The 15887-nt window shown below is 43.6% G+C and overlaps 1 protein-coding gene across 1 annotated transcript in view; it reads left to right on the forward strand.

The window, feature by feature from the left end:
* The window catches only part of SYP (synaptophysin), a 59100-nt gene extending 55233 nt beyond the window's left edge, over positions 1-3867 (forward strand). Inside the window, exon 7 of the mRNA XM_089679615.1 lies at positions 2873-3867. The gene's annotated coding sequence lies outside the window, so the exon portion shown is untranslated. The remainder of the gene's footprint in view (positions 1-2872) is intronic.
* The last annotated feature ends 12020 nt before the right edge of the window (positions 3868-15887 follow it).

Below are 15887 nucleotides of genomic sequence, written 5' to 3' on the forward strand. Positions count from 1 at the left end.
GATCCACGGGCACTTTTCTTACATGTTAAGTCGGCCCCCAATGATGGCACTCTGCCGATCCCATGCATGCGCACCCAGCGCTGTAGCCAGGGAATCCTATTGTGTACATATTGCCATACTATCCTCAATGTCACCAGAACTCGAAGTTGCCCGCGGACCGGGGTGGACTGACCATTTGTTAACTCGGGCACTGCCCGGGGTCAGTAGGGGGCCCCATAAGATGCCCCTGGTACCTTTTTCATAGGCTTTTTTGAGTTTGGGCAAGGACACAGGGGCCCCATGATCTCCTGTTGCCCGGGGGCCCCATGAGTTGTCAGTCCGCCCCTGCCCGCAGACTTCTGGGATGTATGATGTACATACCCCAGGAGTCTGCAGGCGGTGCAGCTACATCATTATGGCCTAGGTGAGAAATGCAGAAGTAGGGGGAAGAAAAGCAAAAAGTTATTTCCAAAGTAAAATTCAGAAAGCTCGAGGGAAAACGGTAATATTATCTCAAGTTAGGGAAAAAAAAAGGAAGGACCTCTTTAAGAAAAAAATTTTTTTTTTTTGTGATTCTCTTGCAAACTGTGTTCATTACTTTTTTCTCTTTCTCTCCCACTTCCCTTCCTTACCACCTCCCTCCCTTTCCACTATATCCATTCCATTATATCCATCATTACTTGATACCCATGCTTTTAATTTGTTCTATCTGCCTTTCTTTTCTCATTATACCCCTCTTAAACCCTCTCTGTCCAAATTGCCTCCTTTGCTGTTCAACCACCCCTTTGTCCTTCTACCCTACGTTCTTTATACATGCTGCCCACCATCTACACCCATATTCGTTCCTTCTACTTTATATACCCTTCTTAACCCCTCTGTGTTCAAACTGCCCGCTCTGCTCTCCAACCACCTATTTTTACTTCTACCCTACGTTCCTTATACATGTTGTCCACCATCTACTCCCAAATCGTCCACCCATATGCCCTCCTTCTTGTCTATGTAACCATCTTAAATCCTCTTTGTCCAAATTGCCTCCTGTGCTCTCAAACCACCCCTTTGTCCTTCTACCCTACGTTCTTTATACATGTTGTCCACCCAAATCGTCCACCCATATGCCCTCCTTCCTCTCTGTATACTCTTCTTAAACCCTCTGTGTCCAAATTGCCGCCTCTGCTCTCCAACCACCTCTGTCCTTCTACCCTACGTTCTTTATACATGTTGTCCACCATCTTCACCCAAATTGTCCACCGATATACCTTCCTGCACCCATTTACCCTTCTTTATTTAAACTGCTTGTCTTCCTACTTGCCTCCCACCCACCGAACTAATCATGATCTCACCTTAATCATTGTCCACCCTTTTCTGCCCCTCTTCACCCAACATGTCTACTCCATACAAACTGCTTGTCTTCCTACCTGTCTCCTCCTCATCCAACTATGTTCACCTTCATCAATGTCCAACCTTCTCTGCCCCTCTTTACTCTACATGTCTACCCTTCTCCATTCAAACTGCTTATCTTCCTAAATGCCTTCCTCCCACTTAACTGATTATGATCTCACCTGCATCTATGTCCACCTTTCTCTGCCTCGTCACCCAAAACATCTATGCTTCTCCATTCAAACTACTTGTCTTTCTACCTTGCCTCTTACCTACCCAACTACTTATCTCACTTTCATCAACATCCACCCTTCACCCAACATGTCCACTTTTCTCATCCACTCTTCACCCAACATGTCCAACCCTCTCTTCCACCCTTCACAAAACATGTCCACCCTTCTCTTCCACCCTTCACCCAACATGTCCACCCTTTTCTTCCACCCTTCACCCAACATGTCCACCCTTCTCTTCCACCCTTCACCCAACATGTCTACCCTTCTCTTCCACCCTTCACCCAACATGTCTACCCTTCTCTTCCACCCTTCACTCAACATCTCCACCCTTCACCCAACATGTCCAACCTTCTCTTCCACCCTTCACCCAACATGTCCAACCTTCTCTTCCACCCTTCACCCAACATGTCCAACCTTCTCTTCCACCCTTCACCCAACATGTCCAACCTTCTCTTCCACCCTTCACCCAACATGTCCAACCTTCTCTTCCACCCTTCACCCAACATGTCCACCCTTCTCTTCCATCCTTCACTCAACATGTCCACCTTTCTCTTCCACCCTTCACCCAACATGTCCACCCTTCTCCCAACGTGTCCACCCTTCTCTTCCACCCTTCACCCAACATATCTACTCTTCTGCACTTTTTCCTATCTTCGGTTTCTCTCCACCTTCACTGTCTATTTATCTGCCCACCTGCCATCTTTCTAACATCTTCCATTGCTCTTCAAACTACCTGTTTGGCCCTATGTCTGTTTTCTGTCTATTGTCATGTGCCCACCTTTTCCCTCTTGGCTTCCTGTCTCTCTGCCTTACTCTCCTTCCCTTACTTGGTTTGGATATATCTTTACTCCTCTACCCCTGTCCGTTTATCTCCTAAATTCCATTCCTATCTGATTTTTTTGAACCTTCATCACCAAACATTCTCCTTCTGATCCCATTTCAACTCTCCTATGCCTATACACATGGTATTCTACCCCTCTTACAACACTCCCCCATCCCTCACATACTATACTCCACCAAAACCTTGACATGCAAACCCCTTTTCTGACCTTCTCTACAAATCTTCTCTGTCGTGGTCCTTCTGAACTTCCCTCATTCCTCTGTCATGGCACCACCATCCTTCATGATTATCCGTTGTATCCATCACAAAATACTTCCATGCTATGGCTTCCTCCCTGCACCTTATGCCCTGTTCATCTGCCCACCTTGGCTCCATCGCTACCCTTTATTTCCACTTTGTCCCTGGGAAATACCTCCTTCCTGGCACCCTCTCTTGCTTGCAGGCTTCTCCGCGACAGATCAGTGAGGTCAAGCTTCAGGTTGTGATGTTCCGATGTGCAGTGCTGCAGCCCGGCTGCCAGAGTGAATATAAATGGGAGAATGTTGTGTCCGTGATGTTTATATAATATATAATATAATATATATATAAATATATATAATGATATCTATCTGTACCAAAACACAGGAAAATTCCATCTCATTCTACCAGAGACTGTCTTCCTGCAAAGCATCGCTGTGTACCCCTTCCCTTCTTCTTTCCAGAGCCCTGCAGAGCATCGCCGTGTACCCTTCCCCCTGTCCAGAGCCCTGCAGAGCATTGCTGTGTGAGCCGTTTTCCCGCCAGTTCCGTAGATCGCTGCCGCCAATCTCTTTCCCTGGCAGATGCGTTAGGGCTGCAAAGCTTCACAATGCCACCCCTACCCCCCCCTGCCAGCGCAACTCAGTATTGGGCTACTACCGAACCCTCGGACTCTTCTGGCAGGGAAATTGATTTTCGCAGAGCATTAAATACAAGGCACAGTTTTTAAGCTTCTGGTTAGTTTTTAGATTTCCTTTAGCAATCTGTGACGTTTGCACATTGCAATGCATTTGTACCCCCCCCCCCCTCCCTCCCCCAACCTCCGCACAATAAAAGGGATTGATGATGCAGAATGTAATTATTAGAAGGATGCCGGACTGCCCTGTGCAGTATGGGTGAGTTGGGACGGGACGGTAACGCAGCTGACGTTAAGAGTTAGGCCATCTCTGGTGACGATTGGACGAGGGACAGGATTTACGATAAATATTGCTAAGATGAGGGTAATCCCTTCCCTGTGCACTTTGGGTACTAAAGACCCCCTCTATGCCCACAGCCGACGTCATTACTGCCCGCTTCTGATGTACACCCCCCCCTCCGAGTTACCCATGCCTGGTACCCCTTTTGTGCTGTATATTGTGTTTGTGACACTGAAGTTGCGTGTTGTAATCCTGAATGGAAATAAAGACAGACTGGAACAGACCGTGGTCTCTCGTTTCTTCATAAATCTGGGACTTCCCACGGCTTTGTTTTAAATCCCAACTGACCTTCAGTTAAAAATCAGCTAAACGCATTGCATCAAAACTAATGCCAATTCTCTTTTTTTTAAACAGCCTCAGCCTGAGTAGAAAGGTCTGTCCCCTGCCAGTACAAAAAATGGCCACTGCCCCAGTTTAGAACTGGCTTTTACAGCAAGAAACACATGGACGGGCAACGCATGTCAAAAAAAAGAAAGTTCCCGGCTCAACTTGCCGGCCAGCTTGCTAGCAACCGAATTAATCTAACAGTATGCGTTAAAAACAGGGGTTTAGTTAGCCCACCCAGCATGTAGCACAATGGCAGCTAAGGTGTCCAGGGTGCCCCCTCAACCAGCAATTCAACAGTACAAAAAATGGCCGCTGCCCCAGTCTATAACTGGCTTTTACAGCAAGGAACACACGGACAGGCAACGTATGTCAAAAAAAAGTTCCCGGCTCAACTTGCCGGCCAGCTTGCTAACAACTGAATTAACCTAAAAGGGGTTTAAAATACATACATAAGCCACGTCATGGCCCCCCGATAATCTGCGGTCCTAACTCTACAAATTTTGAGAGCCCCCATAATAGAGGCACATGTATTTAATGGATAGAGTGACCAAGGGCAGATGAACCTGAGGAAGCCCATCCCTCCTTAAAAAAGTACAGGAGCGCACCGGACACCCAGCATGTAGCACAATGGCAGCCAAGGTGTCCAGGGTGCCCCCTCAACCAGCAATTCAACAGTACAAAAAATGGCTGCTTCCCCAGTCTATAACTGGCTTTTACAGCAAGGAACACCATGGACGGGCAACACGTCAAAAAAACGAAAGTCTCCAGCTCAATTTTTCTGGCCAGCTTGCTAGCAACCGAATTAATCTGTCTAACAGTATGCATTAAAAACGGGTTTAGTTAGCCCAACCAGCATGTAGCACAATGGCAGCTAAGGTGTCCAGTGTGCCCCCTTGACAGCAATTCAACAGTACAAAAAATGGCCGCTACCCCAGTCTATAACTGGCTTTTACAGTAAGGAACACATGGACGGGCAACGCATATCAAAAAAAGACGTTCCCATCTCAACTTGCCGGCCAGCTTGCTAACAACCGAATTAACCTAACGGGTTTAAAAATGCATACGTGAGCCACGTCAAGGCACCCCAATATTCTGTGGTCCTAACTCTACAAATTCTGAGAGCCCCCATAACAGAGACACTTGTATTTAATGGATAGACCAAGGGCAGGTGAACCTGAGGGAGCCCCTCCCCTCTTTAAAAAGGCACAGGAGCGCAATGGACACCCAGCATGTAGCACAATGGCAGCCAAGGTGTCCAGTGCACCCCCTCGACCAGCAATTCAGCAGTACAAAAAATGGCCGTTGCCCCCAGTCTATAACTGGCTTTTACAGAAAGGAACACATGGATGGGCAACGCATATCAAAAAAAAGAAAGTTCCCGGCCAGCTTGCTAACAACCGAATTAAACCTAACGGGTTTAAAATACATACGTAAGCCACAGAGCCACGTCACGGCACCCCGACATTCTGCGGTCCTAACTCTCCAAATTTTGAGAGCCCCCATAATAGAGGCACATGTATTTAATGGATAGACCAAGGGCAGATGAACCCGAGGAAGCCCATCCCTCCTTAAAAAGGTACAGGAGCGCACCGGACACCCAGCATGTAGCACAATGGCAGCCAGGGTGTCCAGTGCACCTCCTCGACCGGCAATTCAGCAGTACAAAAAATGGCCGCTGACCCAGTCTAGAACTGGCTTTTACAGCAAGGAACAGATGGACGGGCAACGCATGTCAAAAAAAGAAAGTTTCCCTGCTACAGCTACAAGGTAGGGCCCTCGGGGGGTTGATTTACTAAAACAATGGCAGCTAAGGTGTCCAGGGTGCCCCTTCGACCAACAATTCAACAGTACAAAAAAATGGCCGCTGCCCCAGTCTATAACTGGCTTTTACAGCAAGGAACACATAGACGGGCAACGCATGTCAAAAAAAGAAAGTTCCTGGCTCAATTTGCCGGCCAGCTTGCTAACAACCGAATAAACCTAACAGGTGTTTAAAATACATACGTAAATCACAGAGCCTCGTCACGGCACCCCGACATTCTGTGGTCCTAACTCTCCAAATTTTGAGAGCCCCCATAATAGAGGCACATGTATTTAATGGATAGACCAAGGGCAGATGAACCTGAGGAAGCCCATCCCTCCTTAAAAAGGTACAGGAGCGCACCGGACACCCAGCATGTAGCACAATGGCAGCCAGGGTGTCCAGTGCGCCCCCTCGACCAGCAATTCAAAAGTACAAAAAAATGGCCGCTGCCCCAGTCTATATAGTCTGGCTTTTACAGCAAGGAACACATGGACGGGCAACGCATGTCAAAAAAAGAAAGTTCCCCTGCCTGCAGCTGCAAGGTAGGGCCCTCAGGGGTTGATTTACTAAAACTAGAGCTGCGGCCGCCAACCCTTTCGGACCTCACAGACCACTAAATTCATAATTTTAAATCCTGCGAACCACTAATATGAATTTTTTAAAAAGATAAATACAATTGTAAAAAATGATCAGAGAACGTCCATTTTATGAATATGAAATGCACCTAACATTTTATAAATGCTTATTTAATCATAAAATCTTTAATTGTTTAATTGTAACAAAATTATTAAAGTTAGTTTAATTATTACAAAAAAAAATTGAAGCTTAAGTATTACACATTTTTAGTGTGACATTTGTTCCTGCTTGTTTGAAATACAGGCGTTCCTCGGTCTACGAATTTAATGCGCTCTGCGGGACTTTTCATATTGCGAAAAATTTGTAAACCGAAATGAGGTTTCCCATAGGAATGCATTAAAAACCGGAGGTGAGAAAAAAGTAAAAAAAAAAAAAAAGTCTGTTCAAAACGCTATATAAAAGTGCACTTTAAAGGCTTAAATACTGTACAGGGACATGATTAAAAATTAATTTGTAAATCAATTAATCAATTCCGGAGGTCAGAAAAAAAGTAAAAATAAGTCTTATCTTTTCAAAACTCTTCATAAAGTGCGCATTAAAAACCGGAGGTCCGAAAAAAGTAAAAAAAAAAAAAAAAGTCTGTTCAAAACGCTATATAAAAGTGCACTTTAAAGGCATAAATACTGTACAGGGACATGATTAAAAATGAATTCATAAATGCATTGAAAACCAATTAATCCGCTCGTATTGGGAAAAAAATTTGGAAATGCATTGAAAACCAATTAATCTGTTCCGGAGGTCAGAAAACAGTCAAAACTTTTATCTGTTCAAAATGCTTTATAAAGTGCACTTTAAAGGCTTAAATACTGTACAGGGACATGATTAAAAATTAATTTGTAAATCAATTAATCAATTCCGGAGGTCAGAAAAAAAAGTAAAAATAAGTCTTATCTTTTCAAAACTCTTCATAAAGTGCGCATTAAAAACCGGAGGTCCGAAAAAAGTAAAAAAAAAAAAAAAGTCTTCAAAACGCTATATAAAAGTGCACTTTAAAGGCATACATACTGTACAGGGACATGATTAAAAATGAATTCATTGAAAACCAATTAATCCGCTCGTATTGGGAAAAAAAAAATTTGTAAATGCATTGAAAACCAATTAATCTGTGCCGGAGGTCAGAAAAAAGTAAAAAACAAAAAAAAAAGTATTTTATCTGTTAAACTCTTTATAAAGTGCAGATTAAAAAGGCATAAATACTGTACAGGGACATGATTAAAAATGAATTCATAAATGCATTGAAAAACCAATTAATCCGCTCGTATTGGGAAAAAAAATAATTTGTAAATGCATTGAAAACCTATTAATCTGTTCCGGAGGTCAGAAAACAGTCAAAACGTTTATCTGTTCAAAACGCTTTATAAAATGCACTTTAAAGGCTTAAATACTGTACAGGGACATGATTAAAAATTAATTTGTAAATCAATTAATCAATTCCGGAGGTCAGAAAAAAAAGTAAAAATAAGTCTTATCTTTTCAAAACTCTTCATAAAGTGCGCATTAAAAACCGGAGGTCCGAAAAAAGTAAAAAAAAAAAAAAAGTCTGTTCAAAACGCTATATAAAAGTGCACTTTAAAGGCATAAATACTGTACAGGGACATGATTAAAAATGAATTCATAAATGCATTGAAAACCAATTAATCCGCTCGTATTGGGAAAAAAATTTGGAAATGCATTGAAAACCTATTAATCTGTTCCGGAGGTCAGAAAACAGTCAAAACGTTTATCTGTTCAAAACGCTTTATAAAATGCACTTTAAAGGCTTAAATACTGTACAGGGACATGATTAAAAATTAATTTGTAAATCAATTAATCAATTCCGGAGGTCAGAAAAAAAGTAAAAATAAGTCTTATCTCTTCAAAACTCTTCATAAAGTGCGCATTAAAAACCGGAGGTCCGAAAAAAGTAAAAAAAAAAAAAAAGTCTGTTCAAAACGCTATATAAAAGTGCACTTTAAAGGCATACATACTGTACAGGGACATGATTAAAAATGAATTCATTGAAAACCAATTAATCCGCTCGTATTGGGAAAAAAAAAATTTGTAAATGCATTGAAAACCAATTAATCTGTGCCGGAGGTCAGAAAAAAGTAAAAAAAAAAAAAAAAAAAAAAAGTATTTTATCTGTTAAACTCTTTATAAAGTGCAGATTAAAAAGGCATAAATACTGTACAGGGACATGATTAAAAATGAATTCATAAATGCATTGAAAACCAATTAATCCGCTCGTATTGGGAAAAAAAAAAATTTGTAAATGCATTGAAAACCTATTAATCCATTCCGGAGGTCAGAAAACAGTCAAAACGTTTATCTGTTCAAAACGCTTTATAAAATGCACTTTAAAGGCTTAAATACTGTACAGGGACATGATTAAAAATTAATTTGTAAATCAATTAATCAATTCCGGAGGTCAGAAAAAAAAGTAAAAATAAGTCTTATCTTTTCAAAACTCTTCATAAAGTGCGCATTAAAAACCGGAGGTCCGAAAAAAGTAAAAAAAAAAAAAAAGTCTTCAAAACGCTATATAAAAGTGCACTTTAAAGGCATACATACTGTACAGGGACATGATTAAAAATGAATTCATTGAAAACCAATTAATCCGCTCGTATTGGGAAAAAAAAAATTTGTAAATGCATTGAAAACCAATTAATCTGTGCCGGAGGTCAGAAAAAAGTAAAAAAAAAAAAAAAAAGTATTTTATCTGTTAAACTCTTTATAAAGTGCAGATTAAAAAGGCATAAATACTGTACAGGGACATGATTAAAAATGAATTCATAAATGCATTGAAAAACCAATTAATCCGCTCGTATTGGGAAAAAAAAAAATTTGTAAATGCATTGAAAACCTATTAATCTGTTCCGGAGGTCAGAAAACAGTCAAAACGTTTATCTGTTCAAAACGCTTTATAAAATGCACTTTAAAGGCTTAAATACTGTACAGGGACATGATTAAAAATTAATTTGTAAATCAATCAATTCCGGAGGTCAGAAAAAAAGTAAAAATAAGTCTTATCTCTTCAAAACTCTTCATAAAGTGCGCATTAAAAACCGGAGGTCCGAAAAAAGTAAAAAAAAAAAAAAAAGTCTGTTCAAAACGCTATATAAAAGTGCACTTTAAAGGCATACATACTGTACAGGGACGTGATTAAAAATTAATTTGTAAAGGCATTGAAAACCAATTAATCCGTTCATATTGCGAAGAAAATTTGTAAATGCATTGAAAACCAATTAATCCGTTCCGGAGGTCAGAAAAAAGTTAAAAAAAAAAAAAAAAAAAAAAAGAGTTTTATCAGTTAAACTCTTTGTAAAGTGCACATTAAAAAGGCTTAAATACTGTACAGGGACATGATTAAAAATTAATTTGTAAATGCATTGAAAACCAGTTAATCTGTTCGTATTGCGAAGAAAATTCGTAAATGCATTGAAAACCAATTAATCTGTGCCGGAGGTCAGAAAAAGGTTAAAAAAAAATATATATATATATTTTATCTGTTAAACTCTTTATAAAGTGCACATTAAAAAGGCATAAATACTGTGCAGGGACATGATTAAAAATTAATTTGTAAATGCATTAAAAACCAATTAATCCGGGGGGGGGGGGGGGGTGCTAGAAAAGGTGATACGGTAGAGGGGAAAGGGATTTGCACTAGTAGGGATGATTGGGAGGTACTTGTGCTAGGAGGGGAAATTTGAGGGGGATTCATGCTAGAATTGGGGGGTTGAGGAGGGAATTTGGAGTGGGGGTAGAGGATTTGTTCTAGGAAGAGCTGGGGGACAACAAAGATTTGTGCTGGGGGGGGGGGGGGGGTTCAGCAGCGGGGTAGTTTTGTACTGGGAGGGGATTTAAGTCTAAATGTTTTTTTTTGGGGGGGGGTATATTTTTGCTGACACATAATGCTGATACATCTTGCGGGGGGGCACAGTTTGCCATGTTTGTCATGGGCTGTAGATGATGTTGTCCCGGCACTGGTGTTTGGCGGAGAGACCGCTGCTTACAGAGGAATGATCCTTCTTTGCAGCATGCTGGCAGGTCTCAGACTTTTCTTCTCCTGTTGTGGCTGATTTATAAAGAAAGGCAACTATACATCTCACCACACGAGGTACAATGTCCATTTATATCTACCAACAATTATGTAGTGCAAGGACCTGCCTGATTGGCTACAAATTGATTAGGTAGGCCCTCCCTCTTACATAATTTTCAGAAATCTTATGTCAATTGTAAGACAATTGTATGGTAAGATTATGATGTGTTTGGTGGTGAGGCCAGGGGTTCTGCATCCTCCTAGAGCAGAAAGACAACTCCTCCTACAAGTTTTAAATAGTGCTCAGCTGAACACTGATAGAAGTCACAAGACTGCTACATACTGCTGATGAAAAAAGGTATTTAGCAATTTATATTTACTAAAATAATTGCATTTCCATGTTCTGAGTACTGTGGGAGATCAGATATAGTGAATGCAGGGTCCGGGGAGAGCGGATATAGTGAATGCGGGGTCCGGGGAGATCAGATATAGTGAATGCAGGGTCCGGGGAGAGCGGATATAGTGAATGCGGGGTCCGGGGAGAGCGGATATAGTGAATGCGGGGTCCGGGGAGAGCGGATATAGTGAATGCGGGGTCCGGGGAGAGGGGATATAGTGAATGCGGGGTCCGGGGAGAGCGGATATAGTGAATGCGGGGTCCGGGGAGAGCGGATATAGTGAATGCGGGGTTCGGGGAGAGCGGATATAGTGAATGCGGGGTCCGGGGAGAGCGGATACAGCGAATGCGGGGTCCGGGGAGAGCGGATACAGCGAATGCGGGGTCCGGGGAGAGCGGATATAGTGAATGCGGGGTCCGGGAGAGCAAATATAGTGAGTGCGGGGTCCGGGGGGAGCGGATCTAGTGAGTGCGGGGTCCGGGGGAGCGGATCTAGTGAATGCGGGGTTCGGGGAGAGCGGATATAGTGAATGCGGGGTCCGGGAGAGCAAATATAGTGAGTGCGGGGTCCGGGGGGAGCGGATCTAGTGAATGCGGGGTCCGGGAGAGCAAATATAGTGAGTGCGGGGTCCGGGGGAGAGCGGATCTAGTGAGTGCGGGGTCCGGGGGGAGCGGATCTAGTGAGTGCGGGGTTCGGGGGGAGCGGATCTAGTGAGTGCGGGGTCCGGGGGAGAAAATATAGGGAATGCGGGGTCCGGGGAGAGCGGACCTAGTGAGTGCGGGGTCCGCGGAGAGCGGAGTCCGGGGAGAGCGGATGTAGTGAATGCCGGGTTCGGGGTTTAATAACACTTTTTTAAAACATTTGCTGGTTGAATTCTTTTCTGTAATAGATTGATTCCTATGGTCTCTAGCTCCATCTACTGCCCAAAATGCAGTATGGTTTTCTAAAATACCTCAATCAGAAAATACAGGGGTTAGACCAAAAATAAAATGGAAACACTCCATGATTTCCAGGTGTGAAAGTGACAACGTATTTGGTGGTGAAAGTGGAAGTGAAAAACATTCTTTGGCTTCCGCTGTGTGATGAGACACCTAGCTAACAGGCACGAAGCCTCACTTTCCTCATTCCCTGCATGCGCTGCTCGTATGACAGAGTCATGTCAGAGCTTACGAAGCTTCAACGAGGGGAAGTTGTTGGTGCTGCTCAGCTGGTGCCTCTGTGAGACTGAAGTTGCCAATTTATTTGCCGTGTCGCGAGGGTCAGTATCAAAAGGTTATGGTGGCGTATACAGTTTCCGGGAAAACATCATCTGATAAGGAGAAGCGCGGTCCACATGGTCACCTGACCGAAGGACACAAAAAAGGACATTGCACAGGATTGGGATCTGGAATAGGAAAACAAGAGTGACTGCAGAGCTCAATCCTGTCCTGAGAAGACTGAGATTGAGCTCTGCAGTCACTTTTGCAGTTGTTTTCATATATGGATACATTGTATAATATACAATGTACCCATCTATATACAATGTACCCATCTATATACAATGTACCCATTTATATACAATGTAGCCATTGATATAAAATGTATCTGTTGGTGTATATAGAGGGATAAATTATACTCTGATGGATACATTGTATATACATTCACCGGCCACTTTATTAGGTCCACCTGTTCAAATGCTTGGTAGCACAAATTGCTAATCAGCCAATCACATGGCAGCAACTCAACGCATTTAGGCATCTAGACGTGGTGAAGACAACTTGCTGAAGTTCAACCCGAGCATCAGAATGGCGAAGAAAGGGGATTTAAGTGACTTTGAAAATGGCATGATTGTTGGTGCCGGACGGGCTGGTCTACTGCAATTTCCATGCAAAACCGTCTCTAGGTAAATCAAGACTCATCAGGCCAAGTAATTATCACCTTTTGTACCACCTCCCCCTTCCTTTAGATTGTAAGCTCCATGAGCCAGGCCCTCCTATTCCATCTGTACTGAAATGTATTGTAATTGTATTGTCTCCCTTTATATTGTAAAGCGCTGAGCAAACTGTTGGCGCCATAAATCCTGTATAATAATTGAACAGGAGTACCTAATAAAGTGGCCAGTGAGTGTAGATGGATATATTGCACATACCTGGGTGTATTGTATATAGATGGATGCAAGATACAATGTATCCATCTGTGTGCAATATATCCATCTATATACAATGTATCCATCTGTGTGCAATATATCCATCTATATACAATGTATCCATCTGTGTGCAATATATCCATCTATATACAATGTATCCATCTGTGTGCAATATATCCATCTATATACAATGTACTCATCTATATACAATGTACCCATCTGTGTACAATATATCCATCTATATACCCCGATGGATACATTTTACATAGATGGATAGATTATATAGAGATAAATATATTGCACACAGATGGGTACATTATACACTGATGGATACATTGTTTGTGTGTAAAAAATAAATAAATAAAAGTAAGACTTTATAATCCGAGTCTAGCATGAATGGGCAACAATGAGACGACCCCCAAAACAGGAATGGTTTTACAGGTGGTGCCACGGATATTTTTTTCCCTACTCATGTTTTCTGACTGTTTTTCACTAGTTTTGCATTTGGCTAGGGTCAGTGTCACTACTGGTAGCATGAGGCCATACCTGGACCCTACAGAGGTCGCACAAGCAGTCCAGCTCCTAGAGCATGGAACATCAATATGTACCATTGCTAGAAGGTTTGCTGTGTCTCCCAGCACAGACTCAAGAGCACGGAGGAGATTCCAGGAGACAAGAGCACAGAGGAGATTCCAGGAGACAAGAGCAGGGAGGAGATTCCAGGAGACAAGAGCACAGAGGAGATTCCAGGAGACAAGAGCACGGAGGAGATTCCAGGAGACAAGAGCAGGGAGGAGATTCCAGGAGACAAGAGCACGGAGGAGATTCCAGGAGACAAGAGCATGGAGGAGATTCCAGGAGACAGGCAGTTCCTCTAGGAGGACTGGACAGGGCTGTAGAAGGTCCTTAACCCATCAGCAGGACCGGTATCTGCTCCTTTGTACAAGGAGGAACAGGATGAGCCCTGCCAGAGCCCTACAAAATGACCTCCAGCAGGCCACTGGTGTGAATATCTCTGACCAAACAATCAGAAACAGACTTCATGAGGGTGGCCTGAGGGCCCGACGTCCTCTAGTGGGCCCCGTGCTCACTGCCCAGCACTATAAAGCTGGATGGGCATTTGCCATTGAACCCCAGAATTGGCAGGTCCACCACTGGCGCCCTGTGCTTTTCACAGATGAGAGCAGGTTCACCCTGAGCACATGTGACAGACGTGAAAGGGTCTGGAGAAGCCGTGGAGAACGTTATGCTGTCTGTAACATGGTTCAGCATGACCGATTTTGTGGTGGGTCAGTGATGGTCTGGGGAGGTATATCCATGGAGGGACACACAGACCTCTACAGGATAGACAATGGCACCCTGACTGCCATTAGGTATGGGGATGAAATCCTTGGACCCATTGTCAGACCCTACGCTGGTGCAGTGAGTTCCTCCTGGTGCAGTGGGTCCTGGCTTTCTCCTGGTACATGACAATGCCCGGCCTCATGTGGGGAGAGTATGCAGGCAGTTCCTGGAGGATGAAGGAATTGATACCATTGAATGGCCCCCACACTCGCCTGACCTAAATACAATAGACCACCTCTGGGATATCATGTTTCGGTCCATCTGATGCCACCAGGTTGCTCCTCAGACTGTCCAGGAGCTCAGTGACGCCCTGGTCCAGATCTGGAAGGAAATCCCCCAGGACACAATCCGTGGTCTCATTAGGACCCTCTCCCGACATTGTCAGGCATGCATACAAGCACATGGGGGCCACACAGACTACTGAGGACCATTCTGAGTTGCTGCAATGACATTTCACCAACATGGACTCACCTGCTGCATCATTTCTTCACTTTGATTTTCGGGGTGTCTTTGAATTCAGTCCTCTGTAGGTCGATCATTTCCATCAAATGATGGGGCGTCCTTACGTTCCTCACCCATCCCCCGTCCATGTCAGTATAGAGATCCCCATTGAGATCTGATGGGTTTTCAAAGTCTTCCTTTCATTTTTTTTTTTTGAGGGGGGAGGGGTGTACACACACACACACACACTTACTAAAGGCAAATAGACTGCGCACTTTGCAAGTGCAGTTGCTCCAGAGTAAATGAAGTGAAGCTTCACTTTGCAAAGAATACCCAATCACGTACTAGGAAAATATAAAAAACAGCATTTTTTCTTGCACATGAAACAGCAGTAGAGCTTTCCCTTGTTGCAGAGCTTCCCCCCAGATCTATAGCAACATCACTTGCAGTGCACAATGTATTGGCCTTTTGTAAACCTTTCCCCTGTATATAGATGGACACTAGTCTATGCCAAACATCTCATACTTGGTCCAACCAGTGTGACATGGAACTCTGATTAGTGATACTTACTCCTGACCCCTGCACTCTACAATGACATACTCCTGACCCCTACAAATGGCATACCCCTGACCCCTGCACTCTACAATGGCATACTCCTGACCCCTGCCCCTACAATGGCATACCCCTGACCCCTGCCCCTACAATGGCATACTCCTGCACTCTACAATGACAGACTCCTGACCCCTGCACTCTACAATGACATACTCCTGCACTCTACAATGACAGACTCCTGACCCCTGCCCCTACAATGGCATACCCCTGACCCCTGCCCCTACAATGGCATACCCCTGACCCCTGCACTCTACAATGGCATACTCCTGACCCCTGCACTCTACAATGACATACTCCTGACCCCTACAAATGGCATACTCCTGACCCCTGCACTCTACAATGGCATACTCCTGACCCCTGCCCCTACAATGGCATATCCCTGACCCCTGCCCCTACAATGGCATACTCCTGCACTCTACAATGACAGACTCCTGACCCCTGCACTCTACAATGACATACTCCTGCACTCTACAATGACAGACTCCTGACCCCTGCCCCTACAATGGCATACCCCTGACCCCTGCCCCTACAATGGCAT

Source organism: Staurois parvus, unplaced genomic scaffold (assembly GCF_062004578.1).
Source record: "Staurois parvus isolate SC_StPar_1 unplaced genomic scaffold, SC_StPar_1.0 ptg000228l, whole genome shotgun sequence".
Taxonomy (NCBI): Eukaryota; Metazoa; Chordata; class Amphibia; order Anura; family Ranidae; genus Staurois; species Staurois parvus.